Raw genomic sequence first — 19,119 nt, forward strand, 5'->3', positions numbered from 1 at the left:
ATCGGTGATTGGTCGCGGCCGCTATTTAAATGTGGCGCCCAAATCGGTGATTGGTCGTGGGCAGCGGCCGCGACCAATCAGCAGAGCGGTGTTTAACTTTAGCGCCAAGATCACTGATTGGTCGCGGGAGGAGAGCGCGACCAAGCAGCGAATCGTATTGGTGAGGACAGGGGAGCGGATTCGTATTGGTGAGGACCGGGGAGCGCCGCTGCCTGTGCGGATACTTCCGCTGCGAGAAGCCGGGACATAAGCGACTGCTCGCAGCAGAAGTATCCCGACCCGCAGCGCCGCTCCCCGGTCCTCCCTTCACACCCTAGCCGCTGATGTCCCCACAGTATCCGCATGGTGTTACAAAGGTCTGGACATTTGTGGTAAAAATCACTGATTGGTAGCTGGCGCTGCCCGCGACCAATCACCGATTTGGGCGCCAAATTTAAATATCGGCCACGACCAATCACCGATTTTGGCGCCACATTTAAATAGCGTCCGCGACCAATCAGCACAGCGGTGTTTAAATGTGGCGCCAAGATCGGTGATTGGTCGCGGCCAATATTTAAATGTGGCGGCCAAATCGGTGATTGGTCGCGAGCAGCGCCAGCGACCAATCACCGATTTTTAACATAAATGTCCGGACCTTTGTAACACCATGCGGATACTGTGGGGATATCAGCGACTAGGGAGTCAAGGGAGGAACGGGGAACGGCGCTGCGGGTCGGGATACTTCTGCTGCGAGCGCCCGCTCATGTCCCGGGTTCTCGCAGCGGAAGTATCCGCACAGGCAGCGCCGCTGACATCCATGCGCCTAGGGTGTGAAGGGAGGACCGGGGAGCGGCGCTGACATCCAATTGGTCGCGGCCGCTATTTAAATGTGCCGCACAAATCGGTGATTGGTCGCGGTCTTGGCCCCCGACGAATCACTGATCTTGCCGCAAAAGTTAAACACTACTGTGCTGATTGGTCGCGGACGCTGCCCGCGACCAATCACCGATTTGGGCGCCAAATTTAAATATCGGCCGCGACCAATCACCGATCTTGGCTCCACATTTCATAGAATCATAGAATCATAGAATGGTAGAGTTGGAAGGGACCTCCTGGGTCATCTGGTCCAACCCCCTGCTCAAAGCAGGATTCACTAGATCATCTCAGACAGATGTCTGTCCAGCCTCTGTTTGAAGACGTCCATTGAAGGGGAACTCACCACCTCTCGTGGCAGCCTGTTCCACTCATTAATCACCCTAACTGTCAAAAAGTTTTTTCTAATATCTAATCTGTGTCTCCTCCCATTCAGTTTCATCCCATTGCTTCTAGTCTTTCCTTGTGCAAATGAGAATAAAGATGATCCTTCTACAATGTGACAGCCCTTGACATATTTGTAGACAGCTATTAAGTCTCCTCTCAGTCTTCTTTTTTGCAAGCTAAACATTCCCAGATCCTGTAACCGTTCCTCATAGGACATGGTTTGCAGACCAGTCACCATTCTGGTCGCTCTTCTCTGAACTTGCTCCAGTTTGTCTATGTCTTTTTTAAAATGTGGTGCCCAAAACTGTACACAGTATTCCAGATGAGGTCTGACCAAAGAGGAGTAAAGACCGATAATGACTTCACATGATCTAGACTGTATGCTTCTGTTAATACATCCCAGAATTGTATTTGCCTTTTTTGCTGCTGCATCACACTGTTGACTCATGTTCAGTCTATGATCTATTAGTATACCTAAGTCTTTTTCACATGTACTGTTGCTTAGCTCTATTCCTCCCATTCTGTATATGCTTTTTTCATTTTTATTGCCCAGATGTAGTACTTTGCATTTTTCCCTGTTAAAAACCATTCTGTTGGTTGCTGCCCACTGCTCCAGTTTATTTAGGTCTTTTTGAATCCTCTCTCTCTCTTCTCTAGTGTTAGCTATCCCTCCTAGCTTTGTGTCATCAGCAAATTTAATCAGTTTACCCTCAATTCCTTCATCTAAATCATTGATAAAGATGTTGAACAATACAGGTCCCAGGACGGAGCCCTGTGGTACCCCACTTGAGACATTCATCCAGCTGGATGTGAAGCCATTTACAACCACCCTTTGAGTCCGATCACTAAGCCAGTTATGAATCCACCTAACAGTTGCCTGGTCCATTGCATACTTGGTCATTTTTTCAATAAGGATGGTGTGAGATACTTTGTCAAATGCTTTGCTGAAGTCAAGATATACTATATCTACAGCATTTCCCTGATCCACCCAGTCAGTGATTCTGTCATAGAAGGAAATTAAGTTAGTCTGACATGACTTGTTAGTTACAAACCCATGCTGACTCTGGTTAATCACTTCATTCTTATCCATGTACTTACATACATGTTGTTTAATAATTTGTTCAAATATCTTTCCTGGTATAGAAGTCAGACGCACCGGCCTATAGTTCCCTGGGTCCACCTTCTTCCCCTTTTTGAAGATAGGAACAACATTTGCTCTTCTCCAGTCTTCTGGGACTTCTCCTGTTCTCCAAGAATTTTCAAAGATTATGGAGAGTGGTTCTAAAATTTAAACACCGCTGTACTGATTGGTCGCGGACACTATTTAAATGTGGCGCCAAAATCGGTGATTGGTCGCGGCCGATATTTAAATGTGGAGCCCAAATCGGTGATTGGTCGCGGGCAGCGTCCGCGACCAATCAGCACAGTGGTGTTTAACTTTTGCGGTAAGATCAGTGATTGGTCGGGTCCGAAGACCGCGACCAATCATCAAATTGTCTTGGTGAGGACTGCGGGGAGCGGCGCTGCCTGTGCGGGTACTTCCGCTGTGAGAACCCGGGACATGAGCGGGCGCTCGCAGCAGAAGTTTCCCGACCCGCAGCGCCGCTCCCCGGTCCTCCCTTCCGCATGGAGGTCAGCGACGCCGGCGGTCCTTCCGCTGCTACCGGCCGAGAGATGAGCGCCTCGCGCCGCTCATCTCCCGGCTGCATCTCCGTCCCGCAGATGGGTCCGGCGGTCGAGGTCCTTCTGCTGGTACCGGCCGGGAGATGAGCGCCTCGCGCCGGTCATCTCCCGGCTGCATTGCCGCTGAGCTCCGTCCCGCAGATGAGCCGCTAACGGCCGCCATCTTTTTTCAGAAATCCCGCAGCGCTGATTGGCCACTGCCGGACCAATGAGCGACGCGGGATTTCCAGGACAGACAGACAGACAGACGGGATAAGACGATTATATATATAGATATATATATACGCACGCACACATGAACACACAGTGGGTACGGAAAGTATTCAGACCCCTTTAAATTTTTCACTCCTTGTTTCATTGCAGCCATTTGGTAAATTCTAAAAAGTTCTTTTTTTTCTCATTATAGTACACTCTGCACCCCATCTTTACTGAAAAAAAACAGAAATGTAGAAATTTTTGCAAATTTATTAAAAAAGAAAAACTGAAATATCACATGGTCATAAGTATTCAGACCCTTTGCTCAGACACTGATATTTAAGTCACATGCTGTCCATTTCCTTGTGATCCTCCTTGAGATGGTTCTACTCCTTCATTGGAGTCCAGCTGTGTTTAATTAAACTGATAGGACTTGATTTGGAAAGGCGCACACCTGTCTATATAAGACCTCACAACTCACAGTGCATGTCAGACCAAACGAGAATCATGAGCTCAAAGGAACTGCCCAAGGAGCTCAGAGACAGAATTGTGGCAAGGCATAGATCTGGCCAAGGTTACAAAAGAATTTCTGCATTACTCAAGGTTCCTAAGAGCACAGTGGCCTCCATAATCCTTAAATGGAAGAAGTTTGGGACCACCAGAAGTCTTCCTAGACCTGGCTGTCCAGCCAAACTGAGCAATCATGGGAGAAGAGCCTTGGTGAGAGAGGTAAAGAAGAACCCCAAGATCACTGTGGCTGAGCTCCAGAGATGCAGTAGGGAGATGGGAGAAAGTTCCACAAAGTCAACTATCACTGCAGCCCTCCACCAGTCAGGCCTTTACGGCAGAGTGGCCCGACGGAAGCCTCTCCTCAGTGCAAGACATATGAAAGCCCGCATAGAGTTTGCTCAAAAACACATGAAGGGCTCCCAGACTATGAGAAATAAGATTCTCTGGTCTGATGAGACGAATATAGAACTTTTTGGTGATAATTCTAAGCAGTATGTGTGGAGAAAACCAGGCACTGCTCATCACCTGCCCAATACAATCCCAACAGTGAAACATGGTGGTGGCAGCATAATGCTATGGGGGTGTTTTTCAGCTGCAGGGACATGACGACTGGTTGCAAGGAAACATGAATGCGACCAAGTAGAGAGATACCCTGGATGAAAACCTCTTCTAGAGTGCTCTGGACCTCAGACTTGGCCGAAGGTTCACCTTCCAACAAGACAATGACCCTAAGCACACAGCTAAAATAACAAAGGAGTGGCTTCAGAACAACTCTGTGACCATTCTTGACTGGCCCAGCCAGTGCCCTGACCTAAACCCAATTGAGCATCTCTGGAGAGACCTGAAAATGGCTGTCCACCAACGTTCACCATCCAACCTGACAGAACTGGAGAGGATCTGCAAGGAAGAATGGCAGAGGATCCCCAAATCCAGGTGTGGAAAACTTGTTGCATCATTCTCCAGAAGACTCATGGCTGTACTAGCTCAAAAGGGTGCTTCTACTCAATACTGAGCAAAGGGTCTGAAAATTTATGACCATGTGATATCTCAGTTTTTCTTTTTTAATAAATTTGCAAAAGTTTCTAGATTTCTGCTTTTTTCAGTCAAGATGGGGTGTAGAGTGTACATTAACGAGAAAAAAATGAACTTTTTAGAATTTACCAAATGGCTGCAATGAAACAGAGTGAAAAATTTAAAGGGGTCTGAATACTTTCCGCACCCACTGTGTGTGTGTGTGTATGTGATTGTATATATATATATATATATATATATATATATATATATATATATATATATATATATATATCTCACAGTACAGACCAAAAGTTTGGACACACCTTCTCATTGAAAGATTTTTCTGTATTTTCATGACTATGAAAATTGTACATTCACACTGAAGGCATCAAAACTATGAATTAACACATGTGGAATTATATACTTAACAAAAAAGTGTGAAACAACTGAAAATATGTCTTATATTCTAGGTTCTTCAAAGTAGCCACCTTTTGCTTTGATGACTGCTTTGCACACTCTTGGCATTCTCTTGATGAGCTTCAAGAGGTAGTCACCGGAAATGGTCTTCCAACAATCTTGAAGGAGTTCCCAGAGATGCTTAGCACTTGTTGGCCCTTTTGCCTTCACTCTGCGGTCCAGCTCACCCCAAACCATCTCGATTGGGTTCAGGTCTGATGACTGTGGAGGCCAGATCATCTGGCTTAGCACCCCATCACTCTCCTTCTTGGTCAAATAGCCCTTACACAGCCTGGAGGTGTGTTTGGGGTCATTGTCCTGTTAAAAAATAAATGATGGTCCAACTAAACACAAACCGGATGGCCACTCGTTTTTCTTTACTTAGAATTTGTATTATGTCAAGAAAGAAGCAGCTAAGTAAAGAAAAACGAGTGGCCATCATTACTTTAAGAAATGAAGGTCAGTCAGTGAAAAATTGAGAAAACTTTGAAAGTGTCCCCAAGTGCAGTTGCAAAAACCACCAAGCGCTACAAAGAAACTGGCTTACATGAGGACCGCCCCAGGAAAGGAAGACCAAGAGTCACCTCTGCTTCTGAGGATTAGTTTATCCGAGTCACCAGCCTCAGAAATTGCAGGTTAACAGCAGCTCAGATTAGAGACCAGGTCAATGCCACACAGAGTTCTAGCAGCAGACACATCTCTACAACAACTGTTAAGAGGAGACTTTGTGCAGCAGGCCTTCATGGTAAAATAGCTGCTAGGAAGCCACTGCTAAGGACAGGCAACAAGCAGAAGAGACTTGTTTGGGATAAAGAACACATGGAATGGACATTAGACCAGTGGAAATCTGTGCTTTGGTCTGATGAGTCCAAATTTGAGATCTTTGGTTTCAACCACCATGTCTTTGTGCGACGCAGAAAAGGTGACCGGATGGACTCTACATGCCTGGTTCCCACCGTGAAGGATGGAGGAGGAGGTGTGATGGTGTGGGGGTGCTTTGCTGGTGACACTGTTGGGGATTTATTCAAAACTGAAGGCATACTGAACCAGCATGGCTACCACAGCATCTTGCAGCGGCATGCTATTCCATCCGGTTTGCGTTTAGTTGGACCATCATTTATTTTTCAACAGGACAATGACCCCAAACACAACTCCAGGCTGTGTAAGGACTATTTGACCAAGAAGGAGAGTGATGGGGTGCTACGCCAGATGACCTGGCCTCCACAGTCACCAGACCTGAACCCAATCGAGATGGTTTGGGGTGAGCTGGACCGCAGAGTGAAGGCAAAAGGGCCAACAAGTGCTCAGCATCTCTGGGAACTCCTTCAAGATTGTTGGAAGACCATTTCCGGTGACTACCTCTTGAAGCTCATCAAGAAAATGCCAAGAGTGTGCAAAGCAGTCATCAAAGCAAAAGGTGGCTACTTTGAAGAACCTAGAATATAAGACATATTTTCAGTTGTTTCACACTTTTTTGTTAAGTATATAATTCCACATGTGTTAATTCATAGTTTTGATGCCTTCAGTGTGAATGTACAATTTTCCTAGTCATGAAAATACAGAAAAATCTTTAAATGAGAAGGTGTGTCCAAACTTTTGGTCTGTACTGTATATATCCATACAGTTGAAACCAGAAGTTTACATACACTATATAAAAAGACACTATAGATGTTTTTCTCAATATCTGACATGAAATCAGAATAAACCTTTCCCATTTTAGGTCAATTAGGATTACAATATTTTTTTATATTTGCCAAATGGCAGAATAATGAGAGAGAGAATGTTTTAAGGCATTTTTATTACTTATTGCATAGTCAAAAATTTCCATATAGTAAGATTACTATGCCTTTAAACAATTCTGGACTGCCCATATGATGATGTCATGTGTTTGAAAGCTTCTCATAGGTTTTTTGGCAACATCTGAGTTAATTAGAGACACACCTGTGGATGTATTTTAATGAACACCTGAAACACACAGCTTCTTTGTGTAGCATCATGGGAAAGTCTAAAGAAATCAGCCAACATATCAGGAAGAGAATTGTGGACTTGCACAAGTCTGGCTCATCCTTGGGTACAATTTCAAGATACCTTAAGGTGCCTCGTTCATCTGTACAAACAATTATACGCAAGTACAAACAAGATGGGAATGTCCAGCCATCTTACCGCTCAGGAAGGAGACGGGTTCAGTGTCCCAGAGATGAACGTGCTTTGGTCCGACATGTGCATATCAACCCAAGGACAAAAGCAAAAGACCTTGTGAAGATGATGGCGGAAGCTGGTAAGATTGTGTCAATATCCACAGTGAAACGAGTACTGTATCAACAGGGGCTGAAAGGCCACTCTGCCAGGAAGAAGCCATTACTGTGGTCTGATGAAACTAAAATTGAACTTATTGGGCATAATGACCATCGTTATGTTTGGAGGAAAAAAGGGGAAGCTTGGAAGTCTAAGAACACCATCCTAACTATGAAACATGGGGTGGCAGCATCATGTTGTAGGGTTGTTTTGCTGCAGGAGGGACTGGTGCACTTCACAAAATAGATGGCATCATGAGAAAAGCAGATTATGTGGCAATACTGAAGCAACATCTCAAGACATCAGCCAGGAAGTTAAAGCTTGAGAGGAAATGGATCTTCCAGATGGACAATGACCCGAAGCATACTGCCAAAATGGTAACAAAGTGGCTTAAGGATAACAAAGTCCATGTTTTGGAGAGGCCATCACAAAGCCCAGATCTCAATCCTATTGGAAATTTATGGGCAAAGGTGAAAAGGCTGCGAGCGCCGAGCATGGCGACCTACAAACCTGGATCAGTTACACCAGTTTTGTCAGGAGGAATGGGTCCAAATTCCGACCAACTATTGTGAGAAGCTTGTGGAAGGAGATCCCAAACGTGTGACCCAAGTCATTCAGTTTAAGGGCAATGGTACCAAATGTAGCACCCTGAGGATTCGGCTGCTACAGGGGTATTACACCTCAAGCCAGAGGTGTGGTATTCCACTCCCGGGTAAGGATGGAGTGTGGAACTGAGCTAGTAGGCTGCATGCACTACATACATCCCATTTCCGGGGGACAGATCGACGGTACTCCCACCAATATATGTGCAGGTACGATAGTGTCTGTCCCTGGCTGGAGTGGGAGGGGGGTGGAACATCCCAGTAGTGTAGGGGCAGATAGGGAGAGCAGTCTGGGTAAGGCTAGGAGCTCATTGGGTGCTGGTCACCTGAGCTCACACATAGAGGGAGTATATAAGGTGGGCACCATCTTAGAACAGGGTCTTTTGTAGAGTGAGTCAGCCTTTGTAGAGTCAGAGGAGCAGAGCAGAGAAGCTCAGCCAGAAGGGCTGACAGGGAGTTGTGGTTCCGGCTGGGCCCAGCTCCAAGGCCAAGTCTGAGAGAGAGAGAGAGGAGTCAGAAGGACCCAGAGAGAAGAAGAAGGAACCCCAAGACCCCAGAATACAAACAGCAGGGTGAAGGGTTGGCACCCAGGGTACCGGATCCCAAGCTGGCAGAGAGAAAAGCACACCTTAGCCAGGAACCGGAGGTCGTGGGCAGGATCTGCCACGACCTTCACCAAATCCACTAGAAAGGCAGACCAAGCATAGGGTCAGGGAGCCCAGAAGAGGTGTACCCACCAAGAGACCCGAGGGAGCCGGACATAAGTGGATCCCTGGTGAGAACGGCCAGAAGAGAGGGAAAGTCAGACAGGAGCTCAGAACCACGCTCCAGAATTGCTTGGGGGTTGGCCGAGTCCAGGACCTGGTGGACGCAGCACGGCTCGGGTGGTCGCTTCAGGCCAGAGTGACCATAAGAACACCCGTAAGTAAAAACCCCTGAACTGCACAGCCCGACTCTGAGTCTTCTTGCTTAGCTCTCCTGCACCTTCACAACCACCATCCTCTACATCTGACCCCCTGAGGCTATACCCCTCCCGTTGGGGGTTATACTACCACAGCTGCACACATACCAACAGCCTCAGCGGACCCTTCTGCAGCGGCGGCCTTTTGACCGCAAATCAACGGGTGGCGTAGTCGACACTAAGAACACCAATAACATCTGTAAAGACTGCCACACACTGAGTTTGACACCCTGGGCACGGACCGGGTCGCCGCCACTCGGAGACTACAACCCCCATCTGATCCGGTTCCGGGTATCCCCAAACAGCACTGGCTCAGGGGGCGCGTCAACTTTGGCGTAGTCGGCAGGATTTCGTGCCCACAACCACCGGGTACTGCGTGCCTGAAGAGAAGTTCAAATTTACCTTAAGAAGAAGTCTCCCGCCGGTTCCAGAGGGTCCCCGCCATGGGACGCCATCACGGATCGTTTCCCGCCGGTTGCCCGCCATCTGCAGCTTTTTCCCGCCATCCATGGAGTTTCCCGCCACTGGGAGACGATTCCCGCCATTTCCAGAAGATTTCCCGCCTTGGAAGAGCGGACGCCATTATGGGCGTGCCAGAGGGTGGCAAGAGGTCACCTCCCATCGTGGGCCAGGTCAAGGAATGGCGCCAAAAGCGGAAACCGCCCCCACCAACAGAGACTGTGATGCTAGAGATGTCCATCAGCGTGAGAGAACTGCCCCTGGAACTGACCATCACAAAGTTGCCCCGGGACCACCTTCAATGTGGGCGGAGACAGAACAAAAGAGAGAAGATGGGTGCAGCCAGGAGAAGTCTGGAGAGGACTCCGGAGAAGTCGCACCCGGAGATGGAAGGAGAGTCAGGCAGCACCGACCCTGTGGTCAGGAGCCTGCTGCAAGCAACAACCCCACTAGGCTTAGTGGAGATCCTGGCACAGCTCCCCCGAGACCGGGAGTGTGCACAGACCGCGCTGGAGCGCCTCGCATGGAGGATGGCCCAGGTGCAGCGAGAGACGCTGACGGAGTGGAGCCGAGAGATGGCCCTGCAGGCAAGAACCCGCCAGCGAAGCACGCCACCCGAGACGAGGAGACAGACCGCCTCTGAGGATGGTGCAGGAGGAGTGAAGGCCGGAGACGGCGCCGAGAAGGGAGCTGGACAGATGGAGGCAGGTAAAGGGGACGTCACTACCCCGAGCCGAGAAACCGCGTGCCTGCCCCAGCTCCCCGTCGCAGAGCCCGAAATTCCCCCTGCCGTGCCCGTCGCTGCATCGTCACCGCTCCAGACAAGGCCTCAAGCAGAAGCCGCGGCCGCGACCCCTGTGACGTCACGCGCCTCAACCCTGAGCGCGGCAAAGCAGGAAACACCACCGGCCTGGTCGCAAGGTCTAGTACCCCCGGGCGCCGCAGTACCAACAGCGCCCTCTACCTCTGCTGAGTCACCGGCCTGGTCGCTGGGCCAAGTTACCCCGGGCGCCGCCGTCTTCACGGTGCCCTTTACCTTCAGGGTGCCCCAAGCCTGGTCGCAAGGCCTAGTGAACCCGGGCGCCGCTACCACCACCGCGCCCTCAACGTCCACCGTGCCGCACCTGGGTGAAGACTTGTTTGCCCAGCACACGTGCCCGGATGGGCAGCCCTTTGTGTGGCCACCGGAGTTCCACCATCCCCGACTCCGGAAAGAAAGACCCCTAGATGAGCCCCTGATTCCGGTTCCGAAGCCCGTTAAGATCACCCCACTCTCGTTGGAGGAAGCGCAGTTTGCGTGGGACCCCACCGGAGGAGACCTCATGGGATTCACCCAAGAGACTCGGGCAGCCGCAGCTGAGCGTGCGGAGTGCTGCCGGCAGCAGTTAGAGGTCTTTGACCGGGAGCGAAGAGAGAGGCGGGTCCGAGAGCAGCGGCTGCAGGAACAGAGTGCAGAGCAGAAGAGCCGGACCAGGAGGAACCCCCGTGCAGCCCACGGTCCCCGTGCCACCGGAACTGTAATTAAATTCCAACTGCAGCACGGTTGGGGTTTCATCAGGGATCATCACACCCCCGGCGACGTCTTTGTCACCCGCAGAGACGTGGAGTCCCATCTGCCGGAGGGACACAGAGGTCGTGACCTATATGTAGGGGACGAGGTCACGTTCACCCGGCACAAGTGTGCCAAAGGACCCTACGCTCTCCATGTACACCGGCTGACGGAGGAGGAGCTACGGTGTGAAGAGGAGCAAGAGGACCCGGACGGGTCTGAAGGAGGAGCAGGAGTACGCCGTCATTAAAGTACGGTAAAGAGACTGTACATAGTTACCCGTCAGGGTATAAGAACTGTTACTGCTGCTAGTTAGAATATAGTCCCCGTTGGGACCAGCAAATTGAACTGTTCCAGTGTGTCCCATCTCCCCACAGGCTGAGGACTGTGAGCAGCCATCCCTTTTCCCCACTGGTCGAGGACTGAGAGCGGCCACCTTCCCTTGTATATAGTTGCGCTTTCTAAGGCGCCCCCTACCGGTTTTATAGGAAACTGTTGTTTTTACTACAAGAGACTGTCGCACTTTACCCGGTCACAAGTTGCACCGTGGCCGGAGGAACAAGAGTGTTATTTATGAAAAGCTTTATATGAAAAGTTTATGCTGATAATATATGATGTTTTATATGTTTATGTTTTATGAAAAAAAAATGTATGTTTGTGGATGTTTTTATTCTTTTACAGCCCGAGGACGTGCTGTGATTTACCAGGGGGGAATGTAGCACCCTGAGGATTCGGCTGCTACAGGGGTATTACACCTCAAGCCAGAGGTGTGGTATTCCACTCCCGGGTAAGGATGGAGTGTGGAACTGAGCTAGTAGGCTGCATGCACTACATACATCCCATTTCCGGGGGACAGATCGACGGTACTCCCACCAATATATGTGCAGGTACGATAGTGTCTGTCCCTGGCTGGAGTGGGAGGGGGGTGGAACATCCCAGTAGTGTAGAGGCAGATAGGGGGAGCAGTCTGGGTAAGGCTAGGAGCTCATTGGGTGCTGGTCACCTGAGCTCACACATAGAGGGAGTATATAAGGTGGGCACCATCTTAGAACAGGGTCTTTTGTAGAGTGAGTCAGCCTTTGTAGAGTCAGAGGAGCAGAGCAGAGAAGCTCAGCCAGAAGGGCTGACAGGGAGTTGTGGTTCCGGCTGGGCCCAGCTCCAAGGCCAAGTCTGAGAGAGAGAGAGAGGAGTCAGAAGGACCCAGAGAGAAGAAGAAGAAACCCCAAGACCCCAGAATACAAACAGCAGGGTGAAGGGTTGGCACCCAGGGTACCGGATCCCAAGCTGGCAGAGAGAAAAGCACACCTTAGCCAGGAACCGGAGGTCGTGGGCAGGATCTGCCACGACCCTCACCAAATCCACTAGAAAGGCAGACCAAGCATAGGGTCAGGGAGCCCAGAAGAGGTGTAGCCACCAAGAGACCCGAGGGAGCCGGACATAAGTGGATCCCTAGTGAGAACGGCCAGAAGAGAGGGAAAGTCAGACAGGAGCTCAGGACTACGCTCCAGAATTACTTGGGGGGTTGGCCGAGTCCAGGACCTGGTGGACGCAGCACGGCTCGGGTGGTCGCTTCAGGCCAGAGTGACCATAAGAACACCCGTAAGTAAAAACCCCTGAACTACACAGCCCGACTCTGAGTCTTCTTGCTTAGCTCTCCTGCACCTGCACAACCACCATCCTCTACATCTGACCCCCTGAGGCTATACCCCTCCCGTTGGGGGTTATACTATCACAGCTGCACACACACCACCAGCCTCAGAGGACCCTTCTGCAGCGGCGGCCTTTTGACCGCAAATCAACGGGTGGCGTAGTCGACATTAAGAACATCAATAACATCTATCAAGACTGCCACACACTGAGTTTGACACCCTGGGCACGGACCGGGTCGCCGCCACTCGGAGACTACAACCCCCATCTGATCCGGTTCCGGGTATCCCCAAACAGCACTGGCCCAGGGGGCGCGTCACAAATACTAATGAAATGGATGGAAACTTTTGACTTTGCAGTAAGTAATAAAAATGCCTTAAAACATTCTCTCTCTCTCATTATTCTGGCATTTGGCAAATATTAAAAATTATGGTAATCCTAACTGACCTAAAACGAGAAAGGTTTATTCTGATTTCATGTCAGATATTGAGAAAAACTATCTATAGTGTCTTTTTATATAGTGTACGTAAACTTCTGGATTCAACTGTATGTACATTACAACACTACCTCCTATGTACATAGACACATTAAATTAGAACAGAACAATAATGGTTACAAAGGTGGACAAAGCCTCAAACGTGTCACAAAAGGGTTATTTTTAAGCCTTCGCTTGAAAGATGGTGAGATTTTGCTACTGAAAATCTCAGGCGAGCAGCTGTGCATTCTGGGAATTTTGTTATATTACAAGGCAGCCCCGCATTATAATTATTATTGGAGGACTGCGACTTTAATTAAAGGGGTTGTCCACTTTTTTTTTTAATGCAAAAATGGAACCACGGGGGTCCTAAAATTTAAAAAAAAAAAAAAAAAAAAAAACGGTTCACCTACCGGCTTTGCGCTCCTTCTCTGCATTGCTGCCAGGGGAAATCCAGAGGAGACTCTTACCTGAAGAGGAAGCCAGCAACAGGTGGGCTACACCACCAGCACAACGGAGGAGCGGCAGTGTGTGAATTTAATTTTAGGACCACAGTGGTCCCATGTTTTAGACTAATAAAAAGTAGTTGACAACCCCTTTAAGGAATTGTACACCTCAATGTAAATATCCAAAAAGCTGATTAATAGGGCAGTAAGAGATAAGGTTTAGGGTGTTTCAAGGACTGTCGGGCCTCTGTGCTCATACATACACTGCCCTCAATTGCCAAGTCAGTGTCACGGGTGCGGCAGATGTGACAGTCGCCCTGAAGTTGGTTGCAGAAGATCTCTTCGCTTGGCATTACCGACACCTTCTAAATCTGTCTCACGCTAGGACCCAGCGGCTACCTCCCTCCTGCTCTAATAGACACCCAAGTCTGGGTGTATAAATAGTTTCGCTTTGCAGCAGGGAGGGGCTAATGATACATGTTTTCTTGTGAATGCTTGGAGCTCTCAGGCTGCCAACTTCCTCTGTGGTGCTAGGAGGACGTTTGGAGTTCTCTCTCTGAAGTCGGCTAAAGCTAAGTTACTTTCCCCCATGTTTGTCTCCCTTGTTGTCTTTAGTTGTTAGTGGGGATTGACTAGTGCTCACCCCCCTTTCCCTATCCAGGGCCAAGCGCTAGGGAAATACAGGGTCTAGGTTCCTGCTCGGCAATTGGTGAGGAACCAATATAGGGACAGTAGGGGAGACAGGGTGATATCAGATCAGCCTAGGAGATCTCCACTCCCCCTTTTCCCTTGAGTCTGGGCTCCCTTCCCCCCTACCCTTTGTGTTGCATTGGTCTTTCCTACACCTTGCGTGACATTATCACCGGCCGCGCACATTTTGAAAAAAAAAAAAAAACAAAACTGACACTTTGGTTTATTTGTGTTTTTTGGGGCGTTGTTTTTTTTTTTTTGTCCTTTCTCCCTTGGTATGGGTTCAGTGGCAGAGCTCGCAGAACGGCTGCACTGTCTGTCTCTGGAGGAGAATGACCTCCGCGGTGAGGTTCAGAAACAGCATCTACGGGTCGCTAGTGTGGGGGTCTCTGCAGGTAGGCCTGTCCAGCCCTCCTGGACAGGTTTTCAGGAGGTAGGGACAAGTTTTTTGTATTCAAAGAGGCCTGCAAGTTGTACTTTAAACTTTGTCCTTATTCCTCCAGACGTGAGGAGCAACGAGTGGGAATTGTGATCTCACTGCTGCAGGGAGATCCGCAATCCTGGCCTTTTTCTTTACCACAGGACTTGGTTTGTCTCCAATCTGTGGAGGGTTTTTCGGGGCTCTGGCCCTCATCTATGATGACCCTGACCGAGTCGCCTCGGCTGAGTCTAGGCTACGTCCCCTTCGGCAGGGGAATCGGTTAGTGGAGACGTACAGTTCGGAATTCCGTAGATGGCAACTGATTCCAAATGGAATGACTCAGCCCTTAAAAGCCAATTTTATGAGGGTCTTTCTGAAAGGTTGAAAGATGCCTTGGCAGTATATGAAACCCCTCAGTCCTTGGAGGCTGCCATGTCATTGGCCATACGTCTTGATAGACGCCTTCGGGATAGACGAGTGAGACCACCTTTTCCGGGGCCTTCTTGTTGGAGTTCTATACTTCTGCCGGGGGAGCGGTCTGGCGGTGCACTAGTGCTGGGGGAGGTGGAGAAACCCATGCAGTTGTGGGGTGCCTCTGCATCATACAGTTCCCTGGAGATTCACAATAAAAAAATACATATTTTTTTTGTGGGAAAAGGGGATATTTTATTGTGGTCTGTCCTTCAATCCCTAAGCAAAAGGAGACTCTATTTACCCTTGGTAATCTGGAGTTGGATAAGCAAGGGGTGCTCTTTTCGCCAACCTGCAGTTCCTGGTTTGTCCTGACAGCAGAGGTGGTGCTAGAGAGCAGAACCAAGAAAATTTCTATGTTTGTTGACAGTGGTGCTGGAGTCAGCATGATTGATGCTGGATTTGTGAAAGCTCATGGACTTGCTTGCTGTTCTTTAGCTAAGCCTATTCCCATCTTCGCCATCGACTCTGCGCCACTTGCACAGAAAGCACTAACTCAGATTATACATAATGTAAAACTGAGGGTGGGGTCGGTTCATTTTGAAATAATCACTTGCTATGTCCTGGACAGTCTCCCCATCCCACTTGTTTTAGGTCTCCCTTAGTTGGTGAAACATAACCCATTTGTGGATTGGCAAACCAGGGAAATTGTTGAATGGGGAGATTACTGTCATGAGAACTGTTTGGATATTTCCCTTGCTACTGTCTCTACAGAAATATTACCTGCTTTTCTATCTGGTTTTGAGGATGTATTTTCTGAGAAGGGGTGTCAGGATTTGCCTCCTCATTGTGCTTATGACTGTCCTATTAACCTGACCCCCGGAGCTAAACTACTGAAGTCCAGACTGTATAATCTTTCTGGCCCTGAGAAACAAGCCATGAAGGATTTCATTGCGGAGAGTCTGGAGAAGGGACATACCAGACCCTCATCTTCACCCGTGGCGGCAGGGTTCTTCTTTGTGAAGAAAAAAAAGATGGCGGTCTACGTCCCTGTTTAGATTTCCAGGAATTAAATCAATTTACCATCCGAGATCCATACCCTCTTCCTCTGATTAGAGATTTGTTCAAAGCAGCACACTGTAACGCTAAGTATGCAAACATGAAATATATGAAATGTGAATAGGTGCTTACTAGGAGCAGCTACTGTTATTTGTATATGGAGGTAGCTGCTCCTAGTAAGCACGTGTTCACACTTATTCCTTGTTTTGGAAGTGCCGTCAGTGACCATGAGAACCCTGCCCCGATATTACAGAAAGGGGTAGTCATTTCGGCACTGTACCCTGAACTGGAGGGTGAGGTGTTGGAGGCTCAGGGGGACGCCCCTGCCTCCTGCCCTTCATGAAGGTTATTTGTGCCATCCAATCTGCGCCGCAAAGTAATTAAGAAACATCACAACTCTGTGCTTGCTGGTCATCCAGGTGGTAAGGCAACCGCGGACCTCCTCTCTCGTAATTTCTGGTGGCCCGGGTTGCATCGGGATGTGATTGAACACGTGTCAGCTTGTAGCATTTGCGCGTGTTGTAAAGTATTGCATACCCGTCTGTCTGGTACTCTTCTTCCGTTACATATTCCGAGCAGGCCATGGATTTTATTACTGACCTACCGGTTGGTTGTAGATAGGTTCAGTAAAACGGTTCACTTCATCGCTTTACCTGCACTTCCAAATGCCAAGACTCTTGCTCAGGTGTTCATAAATGAGATTGTGAAGCTTCACGGGGTTCCCTCCGATGTGGTGTCAGATCAGGGGACCCAGTTTGTTTCTAAGTTCTGGAAGGCATTCTGTTCTCGACTGGGGGTGCAGCTGTCCATTTCCTCTGCCTTCCACCCTCAGTCGAATGGTGAGACCGAGCGGGTCAATCAGTACTTGGAGACCTACCTCAGGTGTTTCATCTCCGAAAATCAGGAGGATTGGGCATCCTACTTACCGCTGGCAGAATTTGCATCAATAATCATCATCAAGAATCCACTGGCAGGTCACCGTTCTTCGGTGCATACGGTAACCACCCACAGTTTAGTACCTTTAGTGGGTGAGGAGCTTCAGTTCCTGAGGAGGAACGGTTTGCTTCATTTCTCGCCTTGGTGTGGCGGGGGGTTCTGAGTAATTTAAAGATCATGGGAGACAGGTGCAAACCTATGGCTCACAGAAAACGCTTGCCAGGTCCGGACCTGAATGTGAATGACTTTGTGTGGTTGCCTACCAGGAATATAAGGTTGAAAGTTCCTTCTTGGAAGCTGGGACCTAGGTTTATTGGTCCCTATAAAATAACCGCGGTTATTAACCCAGCAGCGTTTCGTCTTGAGCTTCCTCAGGCCCTTAATCTCCACAATGTTTTCCACAGGTCCTTACTCAAGAAATATGTGGAACCTCTTGAGCCCTCACCTCTACCGCCGCCCCCAGTAATGGTTGATGGTAATCTGGAGTTTCAGATTTAAAGGATTGTAGACTCTCGCCTCCAACGTCGTTCCCTACAATACTTGGTGCATTGGAAGGGTTATGGTCCAGAGGAGAGGATGTGGGTTTCAGCATCAGAGGTGAATGCTCCAAGATTGGTTCATTCATTCCACACCTCTTATCCTGAGAAACCTGGTCCTGAGTGTCTGGAGCCCACTCGTAGAGGGGGGTGGGTACTGTCACAGGTGTGTCAGATATGACAAACAGTCGCCCTGCAGTTGGTTGCAGATCTCTTCATTTGGCATTACAGACACCTTCCTAAATCTGTCTCACGCTAGGACCCAGTGCTTACCTCCCTCCTACTCTAATTGACACCCAGGTCTGGGTGTATAAATAGTTTCACTTTGGAGCAGGGAGGGGCCAATGATACATGTTTTCTTGTGAATGCTTGGAGCTCTCAGACTGCTAACTTCCTCTGTGGTGCTAGGAGGACATTTGGAGTTCTCTCTCTGAAGTTGGCTAAAGCTAAGATACTTTCCCCCGTGTTTGTCTCCCTTGTTGTCTTTAGTTGTTAGTGGGGATCGACTAGTGCTAACCCCCCTTCCCTATCCAGGGCCAAGCGCTAGGGCAATACAGGGTCTAGGTGCCTGCTCAGCGATTGGTGAGGACAAATATCACCCTGTCTTCCCTGACAATCCCTATATCAGAACAGCCTAGGAGTTCTCCACTCCCCCTTTTCCCTAGAGTCTGGGCGCCCTTCCTACCCTTTGCGTTGCACTTAGTCAGCCTTCAGTCTCTTAGCAATCGGCTGCTTGCTAGGGAACTGCTGTCCGCTCGCCCTGCATCGTTTAAAGGCTTGGCCCGCCGTCTGCTCACCCCGCGTCCTTCTACGTCTTGGCCAGCCATCCGCTCGCCCTGCGTCATTCTACATCCCGCCGTCTGCTCGCCAGGACTGTGGAGTTGGTAAGCTAAACCTCTGACTCCTCAATTTCCATGCCAAAGACTCCACGACTCCCTCATACATGGCTCATGTTTAAGTGATAAATTTACTGTAGCACAGATTCATCTCAGCTAAAAGTCTAGACCCTTAGACCAGGATTAGGACAGACATTTATAGGACATTTCATAACTTTCCCAAATATTTATGAAAAAATATTCCCCACAAACTGCATTGAACTACTGTACCCAATTTATTATATATTTTAGGAGTCGGAGTCGGACCATTTTATAACGACAGACTCCACCAAAATGGGCTCCGACTCCACAGCCCTGCCGCTCGCCCTGCGCCCTTCTACGTCTCGGCCCGCCGTCTGCTCGCCTCGGGTCCTTCTACATCTCAGCCTGCAGTCCAAAATTAAAAGGCATCATCTCTAGAAGGCAGCTCCTGTTTTTGTCAGTCAGACGTGGGTCCCCAACTTGAAACCCTCTAGGAGCGAGAAAGAAGAATGGCTCTGGCCTACCATACGTCTAATCAGACATCTCTTCTCCCCCTGATGAGAGCTGGTCTGAACCCCTTTAATTATAGGGTGAAGAACCCCTTTTTTAGGCAACAATGTATTAGTAAAATATAATTTGAAAGCAACTGCGAGTCTCCAGCAGCACATAGTATTTCAG

This window comes from Phyllobates terribilis, unplaced genomic scaffold (genome assembly GCF_046119375.1).
Source record: "Phyllobates terribilis strain yellow unplaced genomic scaffold, ASM4611937v1 Scaffold_2__4_contigs__length_985480577, whole genome shotgun sequence".
NCBI lineage: Eukaryota > Metazoa > Chordata > Amphibia > Anura > Dendrobatidae > Phyllobates > Phyllobates terribilis.